This window comes from Rosa chinensis, chromosome 5 (genome assembly GCF_002994745.2).
Source record: "Rosa chinensis cultivar Old Blush chromosome 5, RchiOBHm-V2, whole genome shotgun sequence".
NCBI classification, from domain to species: Eukaryota; Viridiplantae; Streptophyta; class Magnoliopsida; order Rosales; family Rosaceae; genus Rosa; species Rosa chinensis.
In genome coordinates, this window is record NC_037092.1 from 62,924,947 (window position 1) to 62,939,792 (window position 14,846).

The following is a 14,846-nucleotide window of genomic DNA, read 5'->3' on the forward strand; positions in this document are numbered from 1 at the left end:
CAAATAAAACGTTTTTTTTTAATTTTCAAAAGCATTTTTAGGCCGCTCTCAGAAGTAATCTAAAAAATAATCTTAGTTTATCATAGTGAAGCAGTTCACTTCATGGGGTTTGAGGGCTTGAGAGATTCCGACAATTGTTGAATTTGTAATTCAAGTACATTACTACATCGGGGTTAGAGTACTATATTCCAAGAACAATTCTTAGGTTCACCCTTATGATGAACGAGCATATTCACCCTCATTGTCGATTAACATACTTTTACTTAATAAATTTATAATCCAACAGTCCATATCTTAAATAACCTTTAAAGATCATCTCTGTAAAAAATCAATCACATCAGAAATCGTTTAATTATCTAATTGAATCAAACAAATGGATGGTTCTAACAACACTGACTACTATTATGATGAACCGTCCATGTATTTCATAGAAATGAATAACTAAAATGTCTTCAATTTGATTGGTTTTTTTACAGAGCTAATCTTTGTATTACGTTATACAACATGAATTGTCAGATTAGAAAATTATAAGAGAAAATGTTACAAACAGTACCCGAACTAAGACTCATTCTTAACTTCAGTACCCGACTATGCAAAACTATCACTTTGGTACCCAAGTTTGAAGTCCGACCCAAGAATGGTACACGTCGTCCATCACGGCATTAACTAACTAACCACGTGGCATATTTTGAGGGCCCTCAAGGTTCGCCACGTAGCAAAGACTTAACGCTGTAATGGACGACGTGTACCATTCTTGGGTCGAGCTTCAAACTTGGAGTACCAAAGTGATAGTTTTGCATAGTCGGATACTGAAGTTAGGAGTCGGCCTTAGTTCGGGTACTGTTTGAAATATTTTATCAAATTATAAAGTTATTATGTCTTAATCGCAAGAGAGGGTGAATATGTTCATTCATCCAAGGGTGAACCTAAGAATTGTTCATATGCCAACTTCTTTTGTCATTTTTGTCAAGTGATTAGCTGAAATTTTGAGAAATAATGTATAATAATGTAAAACAGTTGAAAATACATTACCAACCATAAAATTACCATTTATATTTTCCATTCACACGGGCCTTCACTTATCATCTAGTTTTCTGACTCATGCCTTTATTGGTTTAACCCTTCATAATGGTCCAAATACACTAATTGAGGGATTTTATACAAGGAAAAAAAAAATAGAAACAGCAAGAATCACTTTATCATTAAGTTTATTCTCACCTTCTCAGCTGTCACCGACATTCGCAGATACAACAACCATAAGTTGTAGGATTTGGATTAGGACTAGAAGTCTGAAATAGGATTTGGATTAGGACTAGAAGTCTCAGTCATCTCTGCATCATACAAAAGAATAATTTTGTTTTTTAGTATGCTATGAAGCATGTAAGAACCACCCATCTTGCATTTTTAAAGTGTAAAAAATCTCTTATCAATTTGCAAAACTTAGCACTTAGCTTAACGTATATTTGTCTGCTACTAGTTTTACAACTTTATATACATGCGATGGTTCACAAAAGAAAGAGAGGGTTTACCGATGCATTGAGCAAAGAGAACAAGGGAAAGAAAAGAGACAATGGGAATAGATAACTTAGATATTGCCATGATTCTATTTGTCTACTAATCCAACAAGACAATGATAAAAGTTTGACAAAAGTGACTAAGAATATGCATATTGACGGTGATGATGGTATTAAAGATCAATAATAATGAAGGTAATATAGACCAACAATTATATCTGACAAAACAGTTTTTCTTATTAGATTCATTAATTTTGTTTATTTAACATGTTGACTTGACTGTTAAAATTGAAGTATTTGTTTTCTCAGTCGGATGGAAAATTTAATTAAAGGATAACTGTTAAAATTCATTAGAATCATCTAAGAAATGAATAATGCTAGGTGAATTAGCTTTTTTAGCATTACAATAATGAAGGTAAAAAGACCAACAATCATACTTGACAAAACAGTTCTTCGTATCAAATTCATTTGTTTATTTGTCATATTGACTTGATTATTTTATTCAATTTCGTGTTAACTGTTAAAATCTATTACAATCATTTAAGAAAGGAATAATCCATGAGGCGGTAGAGTGGCTGATGCCGGCATTTGAGGATCGGCAGAGGTGTTATTATGTTAACCGCGATCGAGATAGATGCATGAGATGGGGTGCCCATATCAATTTGGAGACTCAACTCCAATTAGGGGCCAAATCCAGCTTGGGTGCAAAAATTGATTGGGCTATGGGTGTCTATAGAGTGATTTGTGGACTTGCGCTCTTTTGTGGGCCACGCCAATGACCTCATGTTCTTTAGGATTTTGCATTTGAGATCCAGTAGGATTGATCCAGCCAATCTTCCTTCTGTTCTTTATGTTTGTAGTGAGTTTATGTATTCTGTTTATGTTTCAAAAATTACCAGAGTTGCTTGCAATTAGTGAGCGATCAAGGTTAATGAGTGGACATGTCCTACGTATCACCACAACTTCTTGATCTGTCTATAGATGACAGCGAAAATATATATGATGGCCACTTTGGCTTCAGTATCAATGAAATATGTGATTATTCCTTTAAAAAAAAAAAAATGCAAACCATGTCTAACCTTTGATCCGTTAGTAATTTCGGTATGTTAGGTTTAAAAAATATCACATAGGTACCTGATGTTCTTATCCCGACCCAACATAAGTACATGAAATCATTAACTCTGATGCAACATCAAACAGGTGGCATATAGTGAAGGGTAATTTCATCTTTTCATATTTATTTCTTTCTTTTTTTCTTTCTAAATTTTAAGCTTGCTGAATTTTTTTTTTTTTTTTTTTTTTCTTTTGCTGCCTTTTATACTCTGCTCAACTGAGCTCAAAATCAGACGTTCTATCAGGGAATTCAAGCTTTGAATTTGGTGGTCTAACTGAGGATTATGAAGCTTGTTGACATGTTTGTGCTAAAGTCACAAGATCACAAACAAATTCCTCTAGGCTTCGAATGCTCTTTGGAGCTTCATCTAAGTTTCTAGATGCTTGCTCTAATGCAGCAATGACACCTGCCATGCTTGAAATTATGTGTTGCAGAAGAAATGACTTGCAAAGCATCCATTACTAAAAGCATTATCTACAATGTTGGACAAGTATTTGTGACCAATTCAATACACATTCTCATAAAAGTATTCAAATTGGTCTTTGGGATATTGACTTCAGTCCCAATGGACCACTGAAATGGGATATTGGCATATATCAGAGAAACACCATATTGGATTCATCAAATGGAACGTTGTCATTCTGAACATCAGCGAGCTATTATGTGGAGCTATACCCATGGCCAATCGAGGGTTCATGGCCATTGGCCATGGGAGGTGGTGTTTGTTCTCCAATTTCACAGCCTTGGTGCGCCTGCGAGGTATCGAACCCTTACCAACCTCACTACAAACTCAAGTCACTTACCACAAAACCGCAGGCTAACTTGCGATAAGTTATGCAAAACTGTATATCTATACTTAATTGAGAATCATAAAAATTAAAAAGTCTTTCACGCTTCTACTTCTCCTAGAAGCAACTGTCTCTCAGTCTCTATCTTCTTCCTCCTCCGTTTTCTGCTATTTCTTTCTCCCTTTCTGTTCATTTCTGACTTCTATTCTTCTTCCATTCTTTAGCTTCTTCATCCATTTTCTTATTGTTTTCCTTACTCATTCTTCTACTTCTCCTTTTACCCCCTAGATTTATTAAAAGTCAAATCTACAACTAAATTTATAGATCTAGAAGAGAAAAGCCGTCGTTGCAAAAAATTTTGATCGACAAACCGAAACCAAGCAACAACATTGGTGTACCGATTTATCGGTATTGGCAACGGTTGCAAAAATCTCAATACCCATGAGTTTCTGTTCGGTAGCGATATTGTCTCCCAAAAGCTTGGTTATTGTAACTGAGCTAACCCTAGCGCATGTGGTATGGAACTTGGTGCCTTAGTTTGGGCCATGACTATAGGTCCACAAACTCTTGGGCCCATATTTGGGATCCAAGAGGTTTCCTACATCAAAAGTTGGGTTTTTTTGGTTCGCCTACAATTTTGGAGAAAGATTGGTTTTTGAGTTGGTTTCAGAGTATTCTCTAGTAACGTCATGTTATTGGTTGCTTTAAGCTTAAAACTCATGGTAAAGTTACGTTAGATTATTTAAGGTTTTTTAGTCATGGCTCACTCTTGTAAAGTTGCCAAATGTGTGGTGTGTGGAGGTACTGTTGCTGAAGACCAAGGACGGTCAGGCACAGCTAGCACACTGGATGAGTTGTGGGCTAGTGACAAAAGGTAAGCCAATGAAAATCAAAAACGTCGAATCAGGATGTCGTTTGCGTTTGATATGCAGAAGTGGCAAAAAGGCGTTTGCCCCTTCCCTGTAAACCCTCTGCAGCTAGCTTTAATCATTTTACTGGCTTCATTTACTGCAGCTCTCCTTCTCTCCTTCTTTTTCCCACCTACATTTGTCTGTCTTTTTCAATTTTACCTTTTTATTTACAGGACTCTCCGTTGAAAAGTTGACTGTAAAGGTCTGTGGTTATGTTGTATTCTTGGACTAGACTTTGACATAATATTATGATTCATGTCTAAACGTCGAATTTTTGAACAGTCAGAAAACAATTTACTACAAAAACTTGAATAATTCAACAACGTATTCTTTTTTTTTTCCCCAAACAGTGGTGTTCACTTGGTCAGTTGCTGACCAAAGAATTTATGTTCAACAACCCTTAGATTTACATCCAAGGGTGGAAAACAAAACACCTCAACTTAATAATAATTCTCTCTGCATCCAAGGGTGGTTGAGCATTATTTTCTTGGTCAATAACTGACCAGGTGAACATTTTCGCCTAAACATACTATATTTTCATATTTGTTTGGGACTTGGGTTTTACTCTCTTTGGTTTTCAATGGAACGTATATTCAATATAAGACTGTTAGATTGAGACCCGTTACAATAAGCTGGTTAGTCATATATATATATTTCACAGGCAAGTACTTCCAGATCGAGTTGTAGATGAGCAAAATGGAAAAAACAGCCAGACTAGAAGAATCTATATGAATAATTAATTGCTGAGTTGCAATAATTACGTTTAAATGAAGAGTGGTAGCATTTTTCTCATGTTGAAGGTCCTTATTGGAGATTTAATTAGTACAGGTTAACACTAACATACCAGTAAAGTGATCTCTTAACTAAGGGTAGATCTGGAAAAAATATATGAAGAGCTGACCTCTTTAGATTAAAAAAAAGGAATCAAAAAAGCTTTGACCTTTTTCCATATTCCCCAATATATCTATATAAATTCTATTACCAGCTTGGTGGTATTTGGTAAGAACACTATGAACCGGTTGCACATATATTGTACGTACTCAGTACTCTAAACCCCAAAGGTCTATGTCCTGTCCTACAGTCCTACACACAGCCCTAGCTCACTATATAATACTAGAGTGTGATTACAAATTTTCCGTATATCACCCCAAATAATGAAAGATTTTTTGTTTTTTTTTTAGGAGTTTTTTTTTGTTACGATGCTAAAAAGTAAAATGAAAAGAAAAGAAACATATAATATTTTTATTTTGAATGCAAAGAAACATATAATATTATGAAAGTTGGAAGTAGGCACATCCCCACTATAATATTATTTTATAGGGAAAATTTTGGTAAGTGTACCTCAAGTTTGGCTCATTATGAACTTTTGTACATGAAGTTTCAAAATATAAACTTTAGTATATCAAATTGTAAACCCGACCCAGTATATGTATACGACGACAATGATGTCGTAGTTTGTATGACATGTGTCATATTTTGAGGGGTAAAATAGTCTCTCTCTTTCTCTGCCTCACTTCACTTCGTTGATTTTGCCTCTTAAATCCCATGCTCTTTTGCTCATAACCACCACCACCCCTGTCGACGCCTCCACCCCCAACCTCATCACCTGTCTTTACCACTCCGACTTCGCCCTCTTCTTCTTGACCTAGTCACGCTCCTTCCTCGGCAGCTGCTCTCTCCAACTCAACCTCTTCTACCACGCCTTCGACTCTCCCCCACTTTCTTCTTCCTCCCCTTCTTTCTAACTCAACATCACGTTTTCTGTATGGGCGCGAGAGATTGAGCTAACCTCGATTGCCAGAGAAGTGGAGGAAGAGTGGAAGGTTTGAATAAGGGCGAGAGGGAGCTAGACGTTGCAGTTCTCTATGAGTTTTGAATCGGATTACCGCGGGGGAAAAAACCCTATCGGTTGGGCTGTAGCGGAGGACGCTGAGGTCGCCCCCAGTGTAGTAAGAAACAACCTATTCCAAATACTCGTCGCATTCGAAGGACCAGAGGAGGGACGACAAAACTAGGTGCAGATTTTGGGTCGTGGACCAATAGTGATTGGTGGTGAGGATGGGGTTAGGATTAGAATTGGGTTGAGTTTGGTGGGTGTGGATTTGGAAGGTGGAGGTCGTGACCATGGAAGAGAGAAAGGGATGGGTTTGGAAGTTGGATGAGATGTGGTGGTCGTGGCCATGGAGGAGAGAAAGGGGATGGGTCTGTGTACATAGAGAGAGAGAGAGAGAGTGAGAGAGTTTGAGGAAACTGAAAGTAATAAATTACACTTTGACAAATGAATAATGACATAAGGGTTAACACTGTTATTGACGTCATGTACATATATTGGGTCGGGTTTGCAATTTGATGTACAAAAGTTTATGTTTTGGAACTTAATGTACCGAAATTCATAGTGAGCCTAACTTCATGCACTATTCCCTATTCTATATAATTCTTTTTGATTGTAGGATCTCAAATGATCCTTTGCACATATGCGTGATGACTTGTAGAGAGCAGAATAGGTCAGGTGGTTAATGTGAATTTGTTTTACGTACGTACACTTTGGTACGTATAAGGAAAGATTTGGAGAGTAGTATATGAACTATTGACCATTAAGAATTAAGGTACTTAAAGTTTACAAACTGTCACATTAGTACATGACTTTACAAACCCGACACACTTTTGGTACATGCCGTCTTAACATCGTTAATTCTATATTTTATTTATTTTTTAAAGGGTTATTTAGGTAATTTAGCTCTCTCTCTCTCTCTCTCTCTCTCTCTCTCTCTCTCTCTCTCTCTCTCTCTCTCTCTCTCTCTCTCTCTCTCTCTCTCTCTCTCTCTCTCTCTCTCTCTCTCTCTCTCTCTCTCTCTCTCTCTCGGCTTAGCACATTGCATTGCATCTCCTAAGCTTGAATTGAACCAAAAACCCATCTCCTCAACATTTTCATCTTCCTGCTTATCCAAGGAACTAGAAGTGGTAACCAAACAAGCATCCTTATCACTTGGCTTCTGGGATTCAAAAGAATCACTTGTACTAAGACTCAACCCATCATTTCCTTCAGCATTGCTATTTCCTAGGCCAAGAATCAACTCCCAGGGCCAATTCGGGTATTGGAGGAATCGAGGCCTCGGAGAAAGGTAATTTGTAACTGGGTTATAAGGCCTTGAAGACAAATTATCTAAAACAACATTGTTTTAATGACAAAGGGATTTAGAAACCTGAGGGGGTATTGGAAAAATCCTCTTAAAGAAATTACCTTAAAAGATGCGGATATAGTTGGGGATATGTAGTGTTTTTCATCTATTTCTTAGGGTAAGAGAAATTGGGGCTTCCCAATTGCTGATAGTAGTGTTCGTTTTCATCTGCATAATCCACAAAAACAGTTGAGAATCATAAAAATTAAAAAGTATTTCTCATCTTCTACTTCTCTCAGAAGAAACTCTCTCTTCTGACTTCTATTCTTCTTCCATTCTTTTGCTTCTTCATCCATTTTCTCATTGTTTTGCTTATTAATTCTTCTACTTCTCTTTTTACCCCTAGATATGAATTAAAAATCGAATCTACAACTAAATTTATAGATCTGGAAGAGAAAGGCCGCCGTTCTTCCTCGTTGCCGCCAATGTTGAAATTTTTGCTCGACAAACTGAAACAGAGCCTCAACGTTGGTGTACCGATTTACTAGTATCGACAACGGTTGCAAAAATCTCAATACCGATGAGTTTCAGTTAGGTAGCGGTATTGTCCTCAAAAGCTTGGTTTCTGTAACCGAGTCAGCCCTAGTGCATGTGGTAAGGAACTTGGTGCCTTGGTCTGGGCCATGACTATATGTCCACACACTCTCAGGCCCATGATTGGGATTTGAGAGGTTTCTACATCAAAAGGTTTGTTTTCTGGTTCGTCTAGATTGATTTTTGAGTTGGTTTCAGAGTCTTCCCTAATAGCGTCAGGTTACTAGTTACTTTAAGCTTAAACTCATGGTAAAGTTATGTTAGATTACTTTAATATTTTCTAGTCACGGCTCAATCGCGAAACGTAGAACATAAGGTTGAGAATCAAGTAGATTTTGATTGATCTGCGTTTTGGTTGATTAATAATTTGAAAAGAATAGTTGGGCATCACTTGATTACATAAACAAAGAGAAGGGTAAAGAATATCGTAGTTGGGTAGTTGGCTGCCACTTGATTACAGAAAGAAAGAAAAGAAGGAAGATACTGAAAGAAAAAGAAGAAGCAGAGATAGAAAGAGATGAGGAAGCCATCTGTTCGCTATTTTATTTTGATAAAAATTAATTATACAAGCTAAAATAAAATAAGCAAAAACAAAATAAATAGAATGCAATATATTAAAATAACATACAATTATGAAATATTAGTTAGAGTAAGATTAGCAACAAAAATGAATATTGTCTCGTCACATGTCAAAACATGTCAAATTTGAATTCATCCCCATCGGACTCTAAAGCTGCCGAATATAACTTCGCTGTGTGTGGAGGTACTGTTAGTGAAGACCAAGGGCGGTCAGGCACAGCTAGCACAGTGGATGAGTTGTCGGTTAGTGACAAAAGGTAGGCCAATGAAAATCATAAACGTCCAATCAAGACGTCGTTTTCGTTTGATACGCAGAAATGGCTAAAAGGAGTTTCCCCAGGGCCCCGTAAATCCTCTGCAGAAATGGCCTAAAATAGAAAATCTGCTTTTTCCCTTCAGCTAGCTTTAATCGTTTTACTGGCTTCATTTACTGCAGCTCTGCTGCTCTCCTTTTTCCTACCTACATTTGTTTTCCTTTTTCAATTTTACTTTTTTATTTACAGGACTCTCCGTTGAAAAGTTGACTGCAAAGGTCTGTGGTTATGTTGTATACTTGTATTCTTGGACTGCGACTTTGACATAATATTATGATTCATGTCTAAACGTCGAACTTTTCCCTATTGTAAAAGATTCATTTATTTATTTAAAAAATAAGTACAGGAATTACACTTTCTGATCATGTAATCTTAGCTTTTGATTAAAACTTGAATAATTCATCTTCATATTCTTTATTTTTTCCCAAAGCATACTATATTTTCATATTTGTTTGAGACTTGAGTTTTACTCTCTTTGGTTCTCGATGGAACATATATTCAATATAAGACTGTTAGCTTGGGACCCGTTACAATAAACTGGTCATTAGTCATATATATATATATATATATAAGTACTTCCAAATCGAGTTGTAGATGAGCAAAATGGAAAACACAGCCAGACTAGAAGAATATATATGAATAATTAATTGCTGAGTTGCAATAATTACGTTTAAATGAAGAGTGGTAGCATTTTTCTCATGTTGAAGGTCCTCATTGGAGATTTAGTGCAGGTTAACAGTAACATACCGGTAAAGTGATCTCTTAACTAAGGGTATGCATCTCTGGGAAAAATATAGCACATGAAGAGCTGTCCTCTTTAGATAAAAAAAAAAGATGAAAGAAAAAAGCTTTGGCCTTTTTCCATATTCATTCTATTGCCAGCTTGGTAGTATTTGGTAAGAACACTATGAACAGGTTGCACATTCATGGCTGCAGGTAGCGCTTCTTGTGATATTAAGAAGCACATAGCCACAAACTATGATGCTGCCTTGCGCGCTTTAAAATAGAAACACTGAAAAGTAGTAGTTGGTCTAAAGCCAAGAATTTACGAAACTTTTTTAATGCTGCTGCTTAGATCAAACCGAACGAGTCGTCATCGAGTTCAGCTCCGAAACATGGCGAGTACAAACCCATTTGACTCAATTGAGGATAAGAGCCTGACATCGTCACGCCTTGGACTCTCACCCGGAGCCAAATTTGAGGTGTGACCGTGTGAGTGATACGTACAAAAGCAGTATAAAGCTTTTCTTTCTAGCCTTGTCTAATCCCTTTCCGACTCAATAAATTCCTATTACTTCTTTGCAAGAGATATCAGAGATGAATGTGTGAGTAAAACCACGCACTAAATCAGTAGACTTTGTAATTTGCTAGTGAAACCATAAGATGTTTCACTACAAATAAATCTTATAATCTCATAGAATTTTAAAGATTAAAAAACCCACTAATCTCGATCGACAATATCGATCATAAAACTAGCCTTCTAATATCAACTTTCTAAAAATAACATTTCTATCTAACTCAAACCTTAATAAATAGAAAGATAGCATCAAAACATATCCGCGACCTTTCACAAATCCTAAATTAGTGCTATAAATCCAAAATTATAATCCGCCGAAAATTTTAAACACAGAGATGCTACTTGTAAAACGTAGGGAGAAAAGCTCTCTCGGAAAATGGTACGGAAATATGGATATATGGCCGGGTTGGCTGAGTTCATATTTACATGGAGAAATCTGCCACATGTCAATCAAGGGGTGGTGGCTTTGGTGTCCCATGTACGTCCACTTCTTAATCAATCACTAACATGTTCATGCTACTTGGTCTCCAAGCTAAGTCAACTAACCAATAATAAGACTCTACGTCGCTATAAATTAAATTCCCTCTTGCCTCCAAAAAAAATCACATAACTCGGATTAAATTTACCAAATAATACGCGTCCTGCGACCTATACTTTCTAATTCCTTCATAAAAAAAATAAATAAAATTTGAGCAATATAAAAATTTAGGATCTCACAGACACACAAAAAATATAAATTTAACTTTATTGAGGCTGAGACGAGTCTGATCATAATCGTCTATCTCGACAGCAACCATGACCTCATGGCTCAAACGAAGCGGGCTGACATTCGTCTATCTCGACTAAACTATGGGCTCTGATCATGAATGTTTAGGACATGAGAATGGTTAACCTGTTCTGGATATAGAAAGTTTTCTAATATTGTAAAGTAAAGCTCATAATTGTAATCCTTTTTTTTTCTTTGTACAAATAAATAACATCTTGTTTTAAGTACTTCAGTGTCTCTTTCTTGCTGCTCAAGTTGAAGACTGCTAGTGCAATGCAGAATTTGGATCGTAGGCTTTTCTAGAAATCTATGGGTTATGTGTTAGAACAGTCTCGCTCAACAAAAAGAAAAAAGAAACTATCTATAACACACAAGAATTTGTTGGCTATGTATATGTTACCTCAAATTCAACTAAAAGAAATCCTGGCATCACATTATGTGCCACAATCTTATAGTAGAATATTGTACATCAAATTTTGAGTTTAAGAAAAATAACGTACGTCTACCTCCTCTGCTATCAATTTCTACGAAATTAATTCTCCTAACCAGAACTGATCCAGTCTTCCTATTGTGGTTTGATTTAACCGTGGGCAGCATATTCGACTTCGGTACATCAGTCAAAATAAATACCAGATTGGTTTTCTCCTCTACCATCTCTTGGAATTTTTGAAAAAGCTTTGCAACCTTGGATTGAGAATAAATATTCAATATTTGTAAAACAGCAATTGCCATACAAATGATACAATAATGAATAGAGGGAGGGTAAAACCCAGTCCTTTTACCATCTTGCGCTGTCAACACCTTGGTTTTACTTTGTCCTCACTTTCTCTCACAATATAAAGGTATCATCTTTTTTAGGGCCGTTGATTAAAAGCCAATAATCAACGGTTGTGATAGGCTGAGTGCATGGTAGCAATGTACGAATTGTCGTCTCTTCCTAAACCCTTCCTGAACCCTTCCTTCATTATTGTCAAAAAACGGGGGAGAGAGAGACACACACACACCAGAAGAGAGAGAGATCTTGGTTTTTTTTGGGTGGGGATGGGGGGGGTGGTTTCGGAGAAGAGAGAGACTAGCTCAGTAGAAGAGAGATATATAGGGTTTCAAAGAAGAAATGATTCATGGTTCGTATACTTTTTTCTCACTGCATTTCTTTATTTCCATAAGCGTTCCATTTTCATGTGGTTTTAGTGATTATGGTAGGATTGGGAGCCTCGGAGGAGCTGTCCGAATCAGGTCCTAGTTCTGGAAAACTCGGGACGATTCCATTGGTAAACGAGTTCGACGACTCGGGAAAAAAACCGCTGCACCCGGCGTTGGCTCACGCGTCACGGTGTGCCGAGGATCTGAGGACCAAGGACGGTCATGAGGCGCAGCTAGCACTGGAGTTGTCGCTTAGTGAGGCTAGGTAGGTTAAACCAGCAGTGGTTTTCTTTTTTCTTCTTCTGAGTTTCTTATACGCAAATGGTTGAACACCAAGCGCGGTGCCAGTAAGCTCTGCAAAAATGGCCTGAAATGGAAAATCTGCTTTTTCCTTTTCAAGCTTGCTTTTTATTATTTTATGATTCAAATTTAAATTTATTTTTATTTTTGTTTTACAGGATATGTAGATACTGGAATCCGAAAGATTTGTCCATGGAAAATTATTACATGAATGAAAAGGTTTGTTACAGTATATTTGAAGGACTAGCCTGCAGTTTGGTATGCTAGAAAAAGCTCCCCTAATGAACGAAGAAACGACGTGACTGATCGATGATTTTGTGATTTTCATCTCAGGATTTGAGCACGGAAAAACTTCTGAGTGAAAAAACCAAGGACTTGAGCACGGAAAAACTTCCGAGTGAAAAAACCAAGGAGATTGCTGACATGGATCATTCGTACACTGTTAAAGGGCGCGTAGCTTCTCTGCCTGCTCTACTCATCGCCGCCGCCGAGAAGGTTAACGATTCCGTCTTGGAGTTGAGTGATTCCGATTCGGGGGGCAAGGAGAAGGACACTCTCTACGAATGTCTTATAAGGGAGGCTTTGGCCCCGGGAGGCCTTACAACGACGCCGTTGAGGGAGGCCAAACTCGCCTCCACGGCGACGGAGAGCGAAAACTCGGAGAGAAGTAAGCTCGTGCTTCGAGAGATAGAGCCGCTTCAGCTCTTCGGAGCTGTTCCTCAGAGCGGTGGTGGGGACAAGAAGGTGGCGAGGAAGCTCGTGCTTCGAGAGATAGAGCTGCTTCAGCTCCGAAGAGCTGTTGCTCAGAGCGGTGGTGGTGGTGGGGACAAGAAGGTGACTTCGCCACTCATCCGTGCAGCTCAGGTGAGGCTCCACTGTTCTCAACATGTTGGAACCAAATCCGTTACTGCATTTTGGGTGTGTTATAAATTATTGATCTACTTTGTCTCTTGTCTATGCGACTTGTTTTCCTGGCCTAATGTGGTGGTGGTGGGGCTTGGTGTTTCCTTCATTCCCTTTGTTGTTTTCTTGCTTTGCTTAAATGGCTTCAATATGCTCTTTCCCATTCCATAATGTCTCCAGAATGAAAACAATTTTCTACTCTGATGTGCTGCAAAATAAAGGTGCATTTGTTTATGGTAATGTACGCATTGCATCATAATAGTGCTCTGACTTATGATCATGATGACTGACCAGAAGCTCTTGTTCGTCTCCAGCATGCATAGTTTATATATGGTAATTTCTATATACGATGCAGCTAGAAGGAAATATGCATACTAGTAACATCTGTATGCATTGCAACTAGAGAATACTATGCCTAGCAGTTGAATAGGAACAAATTTTGTGATTGAAGAGCTCTGTTTTTAAACATTGAGTGAGAAATTATCATATTCAGTACTTCACATCAATGTAGAGTTAGGATGATACTATGATATGTGACCACAATTTGATGAAATTTGGATAGGGAGGAGACAAAGCTGTTATCCGCCAGCTGCTTCTGAAGACAAATATAGATGTCAACGATGCTGATGTAGATGGAAATTCTGCTCTTCATTGGATACTTGGGTTGTCATGTCCACAACAGTTAAGGTCTCTCTTTCTCTCTCTCTCACACACACACACACTCAAACACAAAGAACTAATGACACGGTTTAATTATGTTAACTAACTTTCTGTTTCTTTCATTCCCAGTATTGTATTGCTTCTTTTAGAGCATGCTGCCGGCAATGGTAATTCAAAGGCCCTTAAGGTATCATATGTTTTCTCTTCTACTTTTCCAATTTTGTTAACGAGTCAACTTCCTTGGCAAACCATAAATACATTAGCACCCGTCAGATTTTCTTGAAACTCAGTGGCAGTAACTTTTTGCCATTGACAGATCCTTCTGTTGGACGACCCGTTAGCTGTCCAGTATATGTCAGAACAGAAACAAACCCCCCTCTTTTTCGCTGTGAAGAATGAGAGTGAAGACTGTGCTGATCTTCTTATAACCTCGGGAGCAAATAGTGAAGTCCTTAATGTGCGGTAAGGAACAATATATGAAATACTTCTCCTCCTTAATTCTTCAGTTGTGTATCTATCTTTTTAGTAGTGGTCTCTAGAGCCGACCTCATTAGTTGAAAGTTTGAACGCTAACGTTTATTTTGTACATATATCCGCATGAATTTCCGCAAAAACTGTTAAATACCAGTGAGAAAAAAGCAATAGACCTGGCCTCTCAAGATATGCGCTTCATATTGCTGAACGTCCCAACCAGTGCTAGCATCAGTAAGTTCATTATATATATATATATATATATATATATATATATATATATATATGTGGAAATGATATGTTAAGCAACTGTTACCCAGCTTCAGTATATCTGATTTAACTGGCCCAAATTTTCATGTGCAGTTAATCAGGC